The 17,015-nt window shown below is 33.5% G+C and overlaps 1 protein-coding gene across 2 annotated transcripts in view; it reads right to left on the bottom strand.

Moving 5' to 3' along the window:
• Positions 1-17,015, bottom strand: part of LOC132909001 (CCR4-NOT transcription complex subunit 6-like) — a 431,298-nt gene that overhangs the window by 193,188 nt on the left and 221,095 nt on the right. The window lies entirely within an intron of this gene.

The following is a 17,015-nucleotide window of genomic DNA, read 5'->3' on the forward strand; positions in this document are numbered from 1 at the left end:
GAGATATTTTCCTGACAAAATTAAAACAGGATAGTCTATATCGTATTATTTAATATGGCATTATAGCATACGGATTGTTTTATTATTTTAAATTGATAAGAGTCAACGAAATTCGTTCGACCAGAAACAGTGCATTCTATTTTTGATCGAACGATCTGGTCATTTCAAGCGTGGTCGCCTAATGTAAACGTGGTTTAACGAACCAGCTTTTAAAATTGTGTGTGTTCTATTTTATACAAAAGCGAATTTGACTGTTGGGGTAAATTATCTGAAACAAAAGGTGGTTGTACAGTTACGAAAACTTACTCGAACGCAATTTTCTGCGAGTATTTATTTAGTCGTTAGCATTTATTTAATGGAAATTAATCGAAGAGAGTCGACGCTGGAAGAATCAGAGTAGCGGTTGAACGGACGAGTTGGCCAGAAATTTTCGGACCGCTATACTTTTCCGCCAATTCTCGTTGGTCCATTTCTCCACGTAGAAAATTGTAGCGTCTTTGGTGGCCGAAGAATCGTTGCTCGGTTACGACGTAAGACGAAGTAAGAGGAAGAAAACGAAAATGAAAACGAAAATGAAGACGGGAGGTTGCAAAGCGAAACGAGGTGAAAGACCGGGCAAAAAGGTAGCGGTTCGTGTCTGAAGCTAATGCGTTCGTGCTACAGAACAAAGAGCCACGGCCAATCTGAAGCAGTGACTGGAAAAAGGAAGAGGAGGAAGAAAAGAGCTCCATTGACCTACTGACATACTTTCATTTCCATTTTCAACAACATGGCCACGTCATCGAGAGCATCCGACCAATGCACGTGTGACCGCACGTACGAATTTACAGCTGTACATGTACAAGCCCCCATGCCAATAGATACACAGCGATCTGTGACGCGTACACCAACACGAACGCGTTCTCGCAACTTTTCTCCTCAGCCCTTTCATAAATCATACGCACTGGCGAAATTGTTTGCTCAGGTATACGATCCTACACAGACAAATATTTTACCACCATCGTCAAAAATTTTTGTTTTCAGTTGTTCGCGTCGTTTGACAGTCAGATTTCGTACATTCCATGGGCATAAGACGTGGATGAGCTAAAGATGATACGTGTAAATATTTAAAAGATTATTAAAAATACGCGACACAAACGTAGAACGAGTTTTTAATGTGATTGAAATAAATTAAAATAAACATCGTCGAGAGAAATTAAGTCTTAACTGCTCCGATTACGAGTAACCATTTCAAGTGATTAAGATTTTGTTTGGTTAATGGTAACCATTATTGAACGATGGAAATTGGTTTTGGTTACGGATAACCATTATCGGTGACGGGATTCTATTTTGGTTATCGGTAACCAATATCGATAACGAGAATTTTATTTTGGTTACCGATAACCATTATCAATCGCCAAAGACTTTATTGATATTCGGCCGATAACCAAAATAAAATTTCTGTCATCAGTAATGGCTATTCGAAACGAAGAACGATTTGCATCGTCAGCAACGTTAATCTATATCCAAAAACAAATTCCGTTATGAACAATCCTCATCGATAAATAAAAAAATTTTAATCGCATATAATGGTTATTTGTAACAAAAATCATTTAAACAAAGATACTAATTCTCGTACCATGACTTTTAAAGTTTGAGTTATAACTGGGTTATGGTCCCTGGTATCTTCCTCTTGGGAACAGTTTTGCTTATACAAAACACGAACAAGTTTCGAAGAATCAGGGTTACTTCTCACCAACTCCAATAAAGTACTTTAATATTATATACTCAGAACTCTGAACTTTTCGAAGGCTTTAGAAAAACCCAATTGGTTTGTAATTTTACGTAAAATTATCCTCTTAAATCAACATTAAGGAAAAGTTTAATCTTGGTGTATTTTATTCGTTGAAATTGATGTTCCGTGTTGATTAAAATATCAAAGACGAGAATAAGATTAAAAAATATAATAAATATGGTATCTAGTTACTTTCATCGGAAATTCATTAAAGGGAATTACAAGGGATCTACAAATTTACCTAGCTAGTTCGTGAAACTATAGCAACTTAAGACAAGTGCAGCAAAGGACCGTTTGATCTATTTCGTGGGAAAATTTCACTGTTAAGATCATAGTTGTGGGCTAAACACAATGAATTTCGGTTGAGTACATCTTCTCTGTTTGCCTTGACTATGTTCTTAGTTGCCAAGTAAATTTACCGTAAAGTAGATGAAGCTACCATGAATGTGTTTTCATACACTGTTACGTATAAACATTTCATCAGTCAGAAAATTAGAAAAGAATTGCAAGCGTTTGATGGATCAAGTAACTAGTATGTTCTTTCTTAAATACAGTACAATGTCCTAAAGTTGAGAACTTGTTTTATAAAATTTTATTTTTGCGTAATATGTCGATGCACTGGAAATAATACACTCGTCCAGCTTATCGATTATAGATTATTTCATTAATTTCACGAGCACTTGAAATAAAATTATTTGTTGAGAATTTTGGATCTTAATTGACGAAATAATCGTATAGGAACACTAAATTTACACTTAGAATTTATATTAGTATAGTTATATATTTATTTGATAAACGATTTCAAAGATATTCATCGATACACACTTCCACGCGTCTCAGCACTTTCTTCCAAAGCAGACTGTTAAATGTTTAATTCTTTTATTTTCGAGATGCAGCACAGACATACTTCCACACTCATATTCACATACATGCATCACTACTATGCAGCTGATTTAGTCTAGCACATAAAATTACACATATTTCAATATTATTATTTATCAAACGTTCTATTACTTCAATTATTCTGCAATAATCTTGGAGGGTGTACGTGACCCTCAATTTGCAATAAAAAAAAAAAAAAAACGTAAGGAATCTTACATAGGCTAAAGTTATTAATTCTGAATAAAACATTATAGTCTTCGCGTTCATGATAATTGAGAAGAGTTCAACGATGTGTAATGACAAGTACGTACAACGTTAACTGCTAATATTTGACACTTGACACAGGCATTAAAAATTTTCCCTAAACAAAACCGATTATTTATTTGTTTACTTAATTTTGTGCATTAATTTAAAACCAAAGATCACTACGATATAAATAAAATGTAAACATGTTGGAGTTTAATCTTAAGGTTAAGATTAATAATCTATGGAAGACACAATGTTTGCGTTAAAATAATATTCAGTGATGTTTATTAAACAGAACTACAGAACTTGATGTATATAAGTGAGTGATATAATTAACAAAGTATGCAAGAATTGTTGATTGTTGGCCAGTTACTCTCAGACTAGACTTAGATAGTGACCCATGATCCTTTAAATACTTTGAACCCCATTCTCTATACAGTAATGAGTATGACCTGTGTAAGTGTCCTGTTCAAATGCCTGTGTGGGTGTCTGTGTAAGAGTATCTGTACCTATGCGTGTAATATCGTTGTATTCCAACAAAATATAAATACAAAAATAAAATACAAAGGCATAAATGAAATACCAAATACAAAATTGTAGGAGTAACAGAATTTCTTCTGCTTTAAACCATTTCGTATTTGATATTTTACTTGTATTTGATTAAATTCTTTATTCTATTTATTTTATTTATATTTTGTTTGACGATTTGAACGAAATACATGCACGTTGGAATATATAAATTGTTCTTGCTTGCTAAAACATATTAATCTAGTTTATTTCAGGTTGCCTTTTATATTTTTATATTTGCATAAATGAAATGAATATGTACGTATTCATTTGACCAGAAATTCACATTCATTATATAAATTTTCGTTTGTTCTATTTTCTCTTTTTAATTTCATTATTTTATTAATACTGCATCCGTTTACATTCTAATTTTGAATTCCGTTCTCCGTTTTTTTAATGCATATACCACGAAAGTTGCACGGTTGCATTCACTCGAGAACTACTGTGCCCGCGACAACTTAAATACCGGAAGAGCTCTTCACTTTCTGTTGTGAGGCGTGATATTCGTAATAGGAATGAAATGGTTCCTGTGCGATGAACGCCGAATTAATCTCGTTTAACTGCAGAACACAAACTGTCGTGGAATTTACGAGCCTTCGCAGAATTTTATTTTTATCACGCAGTATTTCAATTTTGTTTCTGCTTGATACTTTTAGACTAGAAAATATTATTCGCGATAATTAGCATACGTCACTGCCTTATGTTCCTTGCAAAACATTCGTCACAGACAACGTTAAAGTCTTCTCTCACGTAGATACATTGCAAGTGGTTTCTCCCTTCTTCTTTTAGAAAAAAAAAAGATTTCAGAAATTTAGAAAGGAATTTACGGGATAACCGATGCTGCGAGTGTTTCTATCGACTGGCCACACGATTCTACTTGATCGTAATTATTAGTCGATCGTCCTGAAGCTAATTCTTTTGTGATATGTTTCAGCTTACTTATGATCCGCGCTTTTAATCGCGTTACGAGGAATCAGACTTTGTTCGCTAGTTCAAAGAACTTCCTAGAGGCTAGATAACTTTCAATCAGGTAACGATCCATCTGATATCTACCGTTTACACGAAATAATCTGACCTGTATGTTCAATTTTACGAATTGCAATTCTTCAAATTTCCTCAATAAATAAAATCAATGTCCTATTAAGTTATGATTGAACTATTGTCGCCTATTCATTTACAAAAGCGAAGAAAGGAATTAAAGAACGTATATTCTAATATAAAGTAGACCTTCAATTACGATATATTTAAAAAAAAGAAATTAGGTCTCTCCATATCAATAATAACAAAAATTTATTATCTAGTAACGAAACAAACACTAGTCTAAAATATTCATTATTTTTATTGTCAAAATTTCCATCTTGTTGTAAATTATTTCACAAATATTTTGTGTCATCTCGACACTGAAACTAAAGTATATTCCAAGTCAATGATATACATATATATATTGTCGTTGATCAAGAAAAGAGATTTTTAAGATGTTAGAAGTCTTCTTCTTTGCGTCGTTTATCTCAAAAGTCAAGACACAATTATACGTAAACATTTGAACGACATACAAATGTAGCAAATAAATCTACTACTACTCTCTCTCTCTCTCTCTCTCTCTCTCTCTCTCATTTCCTCGCATTCTGTTAGAAATGGAAATGTAATCAAAAAGTTAAAAGGACGCTCGTATCGCGATCAAGTCAAACTGAAGTTGCGGTTTTCTCGTTATTCTTTTTCCAATCGTTTCGTTATTAATTTTTGTAGAGTCGACGTCTCTATCAAAGTTACGTCCTTTAACCGTAAATACGGTTTCGCAAATATCACTAAAAGCTTTATCGATAATGGATCTTTCATTTCGTTTTCTTCGAACAAATATTTAATTTAACGTCTCCTTTTATAGAATGCTAATAAATATAATGATTTTATAAACGTATTTTTTTTCTTACAGTTTGCAATCTTCTTATCTTCATTGTGGCTATGATACTAAAAGAAAACTGTTTGGTCTCAAAAAAACCGAATGTGCGTTTAGAAGTCTGCATATGTAACATGGATTGAATCGAAGAAATTATAAAAGAAGGAAGCTGTAAATTACAGTGCTGTGAATAATTATAGACTCAAACACATTTTCTGTATAATTTCATCGCTATTTCCAAGAAACTACTGATCATGCCTAGATATGTTAAGGAAAATTGTTTTTGGGTAGATTAGGGTAGATAGAAAACCCGTGGGGAATTGTAGCGAGAATAGTTTACGATCAGGAGAATTCATCTATAGAAAATAATATATGCAATCTAAATGAGTGCACACAAATAGTACACATAATCAGTTATATTACGTAATGGAATTAGCTAGCTAAAGACATTAACAATTTTCATTGTTAGGTGCCAATTATACAATAAAATATACAATAAACAGACAATAAATAGAGAATGCTATAAAATATTCAGAAAATTCAAGCTAATAATCCTACGTAATATTGCAGTAAAGTTTAATATCATTTATAATAGAATTTTGGTTTTAATTTATGTTTGATCTAATATAAATAGATCACGTTGTAGAAAAATCAACCAAATAACTCTATGTAATATCACGTTGAACTCTACAATTATTTTTGTTTTAATTTAGCGTTGATCTAACTGTTGAGAATGTTGGATCTTAATTGCCGAAATAATGGTATAGAAACACTAAATTTATACTTAGAATTTATAGTAGTATAGTTATAAATTTATTTGATAAACGATTTCAAAGATATTCATCGATACACACTTGCACGCGTCTCAGCACTTTCTTCCATACCAGACTGTTAAATGTTTAATTCCTTTGTTTTCGAGATGCCGCACAGACATACTTCCACACACTCATATTCACATACATGTATCACTACTACGCAGCTGATCTAGTCTAGCATGTAAAATTACACATATTTCGATATTATTATTTATCAAACGTTCTGTTACTTCAATTATTCTGCAATAATCTTGGAGGGTACACGTGACCCTCAATTTGCAATTAAAAAAACGTAAGGAATCTTACATAGGCTAAAGTTATTCATTCTGAATAAAACATTATAGTCTTCGCGTTCATGATAATTGAGAGAGTTCAACGATGTGTAATGACAAGTACGTACAACGTTAACTGCTAATATTTGACACTTGACACAGGTATTACAAATTTTCCCTAAATAAAATCGATTATTTATTTGTTTACTTAATTTTGTGCATTAATTTAAAATCAAAGACTGATCTAGTCTAATTTAAAATCACAGCAGCTGATTTAGTCTAGCACATAAAATTATACATATCTCAATACCAATATCCAAGATATTCAGAAACAGATATAATATAAGAGTTAAGAACCACCAAAAGCCATTAGTTACCCAATTACTTGACACGACGGATGAGATTCGCGGACTAAAAAGGCAATAGCCCTTAGATTGAAGCATTAGATTCAACTAGAATCAAACACACTTTAAACTTTTCTAATCCAAGTGACAGTACCACGCCAAAATAATTTACTTAAAATTCTGTATGAGAATTGATCTCAATACTAATATAAATAGATCACGTTGTAGAATATTCGGAAAATTCAACTAAATTATGCTATGTAATATCGCGTTGAGGTGTAATATCACCTTTGTCCTAGTTTAGGGTTCATTTAACGTGCTTCAATTACGGAAAACACCAACGTCAAACATCGTCAATCCTGTATAATTTCATGTATACATACGTTCTTACTTCACTGCTTTCGAAAGGAATCTCTTCGAGTCTAATTCAATGTCACGGCACAATGATCAAAGCCTTCTGTCGAAGTAATGGGCGATTGTTCAAGAAGTCACGGGCATGTTCCGGAAACTCGGTATTGCGCAGGCTTCGTGCGACCGAATTCGGCTTTGTTCCTTGACTTTGGTCGAGAACGTTTGTGTTCATATCGAATCTCGCCAATTAAAAGTTTAATCTCAAAGAATCTTTTGAAGTCCAGCAAAGTAGAATTTAAAGCATTGCAGATATTTCTTCCATAAGATGCTATCTCTTTTATATTCATTTTTTATACGGTCGATAGTCCTGCAAAGAACATTGGAATCCATGCAGGACCAAATGAGTCGAGATACTAAATAAGAAAATTCTCCCACGCTCTCTTTCCTCTTTTCTATTTATTTATTAAGCCGCAAAAAATTCTTCATAGAGAATTACATGGATTTACATTTACACGTAAAGTTCTTACAATGTAAATTTACTTCCACGATTAACGTTTAAGTCCTTCCACATTCTCCATGTTATTTAGCTTGTGAAAGCCTTCATTACTTTCATTCATAAATTCTGACTTCGTAAAAATATTCGTTTAATTAATAAAGGAACTCTTAAAGATATTTATACGCAGTACTGAAATATATTGGTTATAAAAGTTTGATGAAACTCGTAAAAATTCTAAATCCTATGAAGGTAAAATCATTTATAAATCTAAATGAGAAAATTCTTCAATTTAGCCAATAAATTTTTCAGCAAGGAAATACTTCAAAAACTATGATAATATATAGAAAGCATAAAATTTTATTCGATACAAACACGAAGTAATGCTTTTTGAAAAAATGAAAAAATTAGAAATATTATTTCTTTGAAGTATTATACCAAATCCGAGGCACAGAAAGAAGAAAACCAGGTTAAATAGATAATACACAGATACAGGCTCAGCAGGAACATATTAAGCAAGTGTCCCATATATGAATAAATGAAGTCAAGCATAAAATATACGAAATGGCCAGAAGTAGCGAAGATGAAGATCCAGAACGAATATGGAAGCGGATGAACTTTATAAAAGAGCACTATGACTGGAAGAGAAGATCCAGTCGCAGTATCAACTAATTCTCCTAATTTCTAAAAAAAAAAAAAAAAAAAAAAAATAAACTTTGGTCCAGTTTTAAAAAAGTTATTCTGTTTTGAAGGACGTTCGAATACTTCTACGAGCCACTGAATATACGTACGTCATATTAAATCCGCGGAATTTATTCGAGAACACGTGAAATTACCAACGAATATCAGTGAAAATGCTTCTCATCTCGATCAATATTTCGCTCGAACGAACGGCCGTATGATTGGTCGAGAGGAAATAACATGTACAAGCTGAATTGGTAGATGGACGTGGGACAAGCCACGACTTGAAATTGTCCTTGTCTCTAGGGAGCTGGCAGGCGTATACGTGCCAATGGTAAACTGACCCTAGATGTCCATCGTGTCGAGATGAAAAGGCCACGACGGATCTACTTTGCTCACGGAGTTCCGTTAGACGCACCACAACTATCAGGATCTAATCACTGAGTAGCATCAAACACTCGGTTTGTTCGACTGTGTCATTCGGTACAAATTGTCGGCAAGATAGACATCGCTGGTCCGCAGGGTCAGCTGATGTAGATATTCGGTTGGTTCGTCGCATTAAAGTTAGCCCCTGGAACTGTTGCGTCTTGAGATTAAAATCAGAGCGTTCGCTCTATTTTTAAGCAATCATGTACATTATTTCTACTGTATCACCAGCATTCTACAGAAACAAATGAAAGAACACCAGTGACACAGAATCACGGCGAACACGTCTTTGCTTAGGTACACGTACGGTAGCAAATATTAGGTCATCCGAAAAATGTCTTTCTTTTACAGACTCGTCTTTTACAACGATGCATCTTTATACGAACATGAAACATAATCTGTCGAACGTTGTGATTTTCATTTTGATAGAACAAAATGGATCATACGTAATTCGATAAAATAATATAAAACGGGGAAAATGTTGTGCATCCATTATTTCCTTATAAAACGGAAGAAACATTTCGGACGCCCTAATAGTAGCTGCAAATCCAAACCATAGATGATAAAGGCTAATGCAAGTGCAAGAAATAAGCGTCCTGTAAATTTGAACGAAAGGTAAACGTAAACTTAATTAGCTATGTGAACTTAAGCTTTTTTTTTGCATGTGGAGAAATCCTCATGGACATGTGAACTTAAGCTAAGCAGTCTTTAAGAGTAGCAAAGAATAGTAAGATAATACTAAAAAGATAATAAAACCAATAAACAAATAATAAGATAATATGTGATAACGAATACTAAATAAAGGATACAGTAGAACAATAGAATTTCTGTTGTATCATAATCTGACGTATTTCTTCTATCATAATTTAAAATAGTTGTAGAGTATTGACACATATCCTTGTTATGGAGCGTTTTTTGTTTTATTTCCATCTACATTTCATCTTCGTAGCATCAAGTTTTTCTAGTTATATAACAATGCTAGCAGATAATATGAAATTTAATATAAAACTGAACTGAATTAATTAATGAACGTGAATGCTATAATAAATACGCGTGATGGCAAATACATGTAAAACGAGGTACAAATAATTTTTGCAGGCAGTGTATTTTGCAATTTAACAATTTGATTTTTATTTACGTTATTTATTTATTTTATTTACGTATTTACTCTGTCGGCAAAAGAATGCAAAAAGTACTTGCGAAATAATGTACAGAAATATGTACTCTTTTATTTTTGTTTAAACCTCTAGCACTTTATTTATTTTCTTAATTTCGGTTTCGCTGTTTGGAAGCACTAACTTAATAAACAAAAAATATTTCCTTTTTCTCTACTTCTTTCAATTTTCTCTATTGCATTAAAAGTTTCTTTATGCTAAACCTGCACAAGATATATTTAAATCACTGAACCACTGAATATCGAATATTTACTGTTGATAAATAAATAAAATTGAAAAATAATACAGCTACAAGTAAATATATAAAAATTAACTATCCAGCACTTAAAGCAAAGAAAGGAAGAGGGATTTCATTTAAATCTCTGTTTTGGAAGGTGTGTTCTAGTACCCTGAATTGAAATTATTATTTCTAACATAATTTTTTTTTTTTATTTAGCAGATTATTTACAATCAATTCTCATACAGAATTTTAAGTAAATTTTTTTGATGTGGTACTGTGACTTGGATTACAAAAGTTTATAGTGTGTTTGATTCTAGTTGAATCTAATGCTTCAATCTAAGGGGTATTTCCTTTTTAGTCTGCGGTCTAACATAATTGAACGACGTTATAATATACAGTGGCTGGCCAAAGAAAGTTTCAATTTACACTCGCGTGACTTTTTAACAAATACTTTCTACCACGTTGCTAACAATCCTTTATTCTAGAGATGAATAATATCTCTTCATAATTTAATTGTTTAATTCACTTGTTGCAAAACCGTGATGTTATTCGATTTATCCTTTAAACTTTCTTTTGTCCACTCTATTTATTGCACGAATTCCGCTTCTTTATTCCAATGTTAGCAAACCTAGATAAACACGGTATTAGCTTACTTACAACTGCACTCGAGGCTAAAATAAATAAATTTATTTCTTGGAGCAGAAAATAAATTAATTTATTCGGGTTCGGCCTAGATAATGACAGTGTACCGTTTTATAAATAGAACGCTATCAATTATCAGCTTTCAAGTGTTTTCATGAATGAATTTGTAGGCAAGTCTGCAAGCATTATCGCTGTGAAAGTTCTTTTTATAGAAAATAATTATGACAAATGGCAAGGCGTAATCTCTGAAACACGTTCTCGAATTATCGACGCTTTAGACTAGCACGAGAATAAAAACGTGAAAGTTTATCGACGATGCCCGATCGTAGAGATTACAGAGGCGTGAAATTAATTATTTCACGAGCCACTCTTATCGCTCATGCCAACAGACATCTCGATATGGATGTATATCCGTAGGCACGTATTCTTATCCTCGCAGCATTCGATCGTTCAACGCGATAGAAGTGTAGGATCGAAGGCAGGCAATGAGCTGGTCTGGCCAAGGTGAGACTACAATGCAAGATGAAGTGGATACACCCAACATCGCGTTGCAATATCTTTGCGCTCCCTTACGATGCTTCAGACAGTAACTTGACCTTATTGCCGGCCGTGAAAGAGTTACATTAGAAGCACAATGTAGGTTTCAACACTGTGTACTTGACGATGCACTTATTGTAGTTTGAAAATTCGTAAACAATTTCTTGCCAGCAACAACGTTTGATCGGACAATAAACTTTTAACAAAAATTGTCTCGTTTGAACGTCATATTAATATTCGGACGAAAGGAGAGGGAAAATAAAAGAAAACAAAAACGTGCGTCACAGCTGCTCAAAACGCACGTATCGTCTTATTTGGAATATGATTTGAAGTACAAAACTTTGCAATAATACGAAACTGAAGGCTCCAGGTCTAAGATTTCTGTTTTATGGAAGAATATCTCAAGGTTTCGTAAATATAAAACCCAGCCACGATTTGCTACTATGTTGCGCGTGAAATGATGGAAACCGTTGAAGGGTCAAGCAGAGTCATGGCAAAGATACGAACTACATACATATGTACTTACATCAGGTTTTAAGTAAACCACGTATCGTATTTAACGCGATTATCGAGAAAACACGATATTCGAAATTACAAGCCTTTAAGCAAGTCAATTGTACGTAATCATTAATAGTCAGGGATTTTTTCGTAGAATGACAAGTAACGGAGATGTATGACTATCCTGTTCCTCGCGATTCACTCTGCAACTTTTATACGTCTTCTATCAGCAATTACATACATATACAGGGTGTCTCAGTTATGAGGAAACTTATCGGGACAAAGCTAAACCTAAACTACCTTTGGAAAATAGTAAAAGGGATCAAGACACTAATTTCGACGCTATGGAAGGTGATTGCTTGAAATGACGTTTCAAAATAAACGAAGATGAACCCACTCACATAAGCTTTACATTATACGGACAATCTTGTCCACCAGTGACTATACCTCACTTCACAATTCCAATTAACGATACAGTTAACGGCAGAGTAGAGCAAAGTGCAAGCAACTTAAATATAAAGAAGTTAAAAGACAAAAACTTCGACTGGTTAATTGGTAGACGATGGGACTTAGGACTGGATAGAGAATTGTTGCTATAGAAAGCCACGTTAACTGTCATTTAGACCTAAGTTAGTTACAAGGGAGACCCAATTATAAACGAGGAATTCTAGCATATAAATTTCATTTCATACAATTAAGAATCGTCCAAAACCAGTAGTCACACGACTATTGAACGGTACAGAACGCAAACTAAAAAGACACTACCCCCAGAATTACACAAATGATTCAGCTGAAGCAGAACGTTCACTCTCATGGAATCAACTGTAAGTGATTTAAAATTACTGCCCGCATCATTGTAACACGTGAGCCTAATTTGCTCATAATTCTCAACGAGAATTGATTGTAGTATACAGAATAACCAAAAAGAAAAAGAAATTTCCAGAGGCAGATGTAACGATGAAAGAATTTTCTTTCAACATCATCTCATTCAGCCGAGACTTCAGCATCAGAAATGCACTCTTAGCCGGTAATGTGTTTCTCCTAATAAAATACGATAAAAGAAATACGATCAATGTAAAACATCTGACTGCCATAAACGTTATACTTTAAAGTAAGGCGAATTAATTCTCTGTGAATGGAAATGATAATTTTTTCTCTCGTTATCGTTTATTCCTAATTCATTGGAATTGAAATGTCCCGAGTGAGACTAACGGGAGGCTATGCGATTACTGATCGAGGCTGCACTAAAACTTCGACTAAAACTTAGCCCCATGAATTGAGATTGCTGAGACTACTGGTTGAGTTTGACTAAAATAGATGAATGTGCTAAATCCCTCTGTTCTACATTGAACAACTATTTGTAAGTCTCCATTGAAACTGCACTAAGCTAACAGTCTGTGATTGTTCTGAGAAACCTCGGTGTTCTTTGCTAATTGATAGTCACTAATTGAACGTGCCAAACTGATTATGATCTTTATTAAACTTTGCCTCTCCCACCTGCCGCTTTAGAAGTTGACTTCTTGGTGCTGACAGTTCTTAAGGTTTCTGATCGGCCTCCTCTCGTAAAAACAACAAATCAATTAGCACGGGAAAACAAGATTTCACTTTATTCGATACAAAAAAAAAAAAAAAAACAATATAAAATTGGTGAAACAATGTAGGGGTTACGATGATCTCGCTGATTGCGGCTCAGGTTGTTTTTTGAATAGAATCGATGCTGGAATTTCATTGCTAACAAACGTTTACTTGTATCGCTTTTTCTATCTGCCTTCTCAAACTATGCCAAGCTTTTATCAAACCAGAAATTGTTGGAAACGATTTTCAATAAGAGAATTTGAAACATTGTGTTTTTTAAAGTGCTCAGACGAAACAATAACTGCTGCATAGAGTGTACTATATTCGATATTTTGTTCGATGTGTACAATGGACTTAACGCGAATCTATAAATAAAAATCTATTGATGTTAGCTTAACAGAATGTGGTGGTCAAGCTATTGTACTTCCACGAACGATTCAATGAAAATATCGGTTTCGTTACACAAACAATCGTAAATAAACATACGGAACTGAAAATAAACAGACTAAGCATAGCAATAAAAAATTTGATATCTTTTATGCATAGGCTATATAATAATCCAAAGGCAAAAATATTTATTTTTTAATTCTTTATCTATTTTTATGTTTCACGTGTGTCGTTTATTTCGTTTCTCTTTAATTATAAATTATTCAAATAAATATCTTCCTTTCGTTACACTGCATTTCGTATCGTTATTTAAAATACGCGATTTTTCTCCTTTTTATTATCAATACGAAGGTTCCATAATATTCCATTGAAAAATATATAAAAAATAAAAAAAACGAAACGTTGATGACGTTATTAATGATAACTCGGGGCTGTTTTTACCTCTTCAACGTGAATACGAATAGGTAAAAAAAAAATACGTGACAAATACCTTTTCCAAAAGTACATCATACACGAGTTTGATCAAAATTGACACAAATATACGTACAATAAAATCGTAAAATACCAAAATATCGTGCAAAGCAGAAAGTTATAGGATATTTAAAAGTGACACGATGAAGTCGATAGTCGTCGGCACGTATAACGACCAGCGGCTTGGTTCCTGACAGAACACCGATAAGAAAGTAAGAGGCAACCCTAATAGTCAACCTCACCCTTCGGCTTGGCCCGCCCTTCCTTCCGCCATAAACGATGATGACATCCATTATTGCTAAGTCAGAGAGATAAACGATTATAGAACCGAATGTGAACTTACGCACAGACCAAATCTTTCATCGAAGATACAATCGGACTTTCTACCCTCGACAAAAGGGTGTAGCTTCAAATGCGTTAATTTCTCTCGTAACTGACGCTAATGATCGAAACGAAAGAAAATGTGTGTATTAAGAAGATGTATGATTTAATGTATTTATGTAACTCTTGCTTCATAGAGATTCGAACATCATCAGAAACGTCGAATGCGTTGGTTCATAGCATTAACACTTTGGCTGCCACGTTGGTCATTTGTTTGTGGTCACGGTTTCTCCTGTGAGTCATTGGTGAGTGCTTGAACTTCTTACGATTGTAAAAATTGAATGAAAATTAACAGTTAGAGCATTTTGAATATAACCGATAAATAGAAGATACTTTGAAATAAAAAGTGTCCATTGAACGATTAAAGATTTTTATTAGAACACCAATAAAAAAAATGAGAACAAATCTTGCATCTAACGGTGCACTGTGTTTGCATCCATATCTTTGAGGGCTAATCTACGAATATTATTATAAACACAGCTTAGAAAATAATTATAAATGCTGCTTTACAATCATATAATTGAAGTTAGAAGCGTCAACATACTTTACTATTATATATAGAATGAGCAAATACCGTTTGCTAGTATCTACTACATGTTTCAACAATATATTCTGGACGTTTTGCTTACGTAAATAACGAATGCGAATGGTTCGTTGAAATAAACGCAGCCTTGCTATAATACGTCGCTGTCAACAGTTACCAAGGCGCCACGGTAGTCGCCGTGACCACCAATAAGATAAACGGTCCATTGGGGAAGAATGTTGTCTTACATTATCGATTTATTATTATTTTGCCATTGTATGCTTTGAATAATAAAAATACTCCCGTGGCGTCCTGAGCGAAACGTGATTTCGGCGTGGCAGTCAAAGTGTTAACGCTTTGGATCCTGGCGACGATGTCTATATACGTTCTGTGCACTTTGATTGAATCCGAGCAACGTATATATACGTTCTGTATATTTTTATCGAATCTAGTCGACGTATATATACGTTCTGTATGTTTTGATCGAATCCAGTCGACGTATATATACGTTCTGTATATTTTGATCGAATCCAGTCGACGTATATATACGTTCTGTATATTTTGATCGAATCCAGTCGACGTATATATACGTTCTGTATATTTTTATCGAATCCTTTTTAGTTTTATCGAAAACTTTCGCAATTTTGTCGCGTAGTTATTTTTTTTTAGTTACTTATCTATGAAATGCGGTGGGAGAACTCGTTTTTGGTCTCGATACTGGAGCTGCACGCTGATTAGCGAATTCTAAGTTGCATCAAATTAATAAATATTGATGCTAGAGAATCGCCTTTGAAAATTTTTCTGTGCACCGAAATTCCTCGGCGCAAAATCGAACGGAAGGAATTTTTACATTAAATTAAGTATGTTTATCTCTATACGTTAATAAAATTCACTTAAACAGTAAAATTGTTTGTATGCTTTGATAAAATAAGGAGATGTGAAGGTAGCTTAGAAAGTAAATTTCGCAGCTGGCTTCGAATAACTTCAAGCTTCAAATTGACGTATTATGAATGTTATAAAGATTTGTTGGTCGTATAAATAAACGTTTTTAACTCTTTGCTTGACGAATAAAATTTGAAAGATTGTCTAGACGTGCTCATAGGGTTTTATCAATTAGACAGTCCACTCTACAATGAATACACAAAAAGAGGGGGAACTAAATTCTAAATTATTTATACAATATATTTATTATACGTTGTGTAATCATTTATACAAGATTGCTATATGGCAGAAACAAATAATTCAATCTCTCTCTTTTAATTCTTCCTTTATTCCCATCTATTCTGGAACGTGACATGAATAGGTCAATCATGTCAGTCTTTGATAGTTATAAGAGTCATGCGATAGTTAACGAGAGATTATATGTGTATATTGCCGCTCCAAAGTATGTGGACACTTGGTTATTTTTGACAGAAAGCAATTTAGTTGGAAAATTACAAATAGAAAGATCAAGAACGATGTTAGCCCATCCGTACTGAAACGTGACATGAGTAGGTCGCATCGTGTTAGACTGTGTGATAGTTATGAGATAGTTATGAGGTAGTTACGTGATAGTTAACAAGAGATTATATATTGCCTCGCTCAGAAGTATGTGGCATTTGTTTATTTTTGATAGAATATAATTTAGTTAGAAAATTGCAAAGACCCAGAAACTAAAATTATTTTACAACATCGTGACACGATCAAATTTATTTGTACAGTTAATATACAATAGAACATAGTCAACCGTAATAGAAAGATTGATCGTTTGTTGTGCTATCAATTTTTCTGGGGCTGTTGTAGGACGATAAAAAAGATTTTCTCGTTGCTTTTTAACGAAACAATATATTTTATACTAATTTTTATTTTCCTCGAAACTCGA

The sequence above is a fragment of the Bombus pascuorum genome, chromosome 7 (assembly GCF_905332965.1).
Source record: "Bombus pascuorum chromosome 7, iyBomPasc1.1, whole genome shotgun sequence".
In the NCBI taxonomy this organism is placed as follows: Eukaryota; Metazoa; Arthropoda; class Insecta; order Hymenoptera; family Apidae; genus Bombus; species Bombus pascuorum.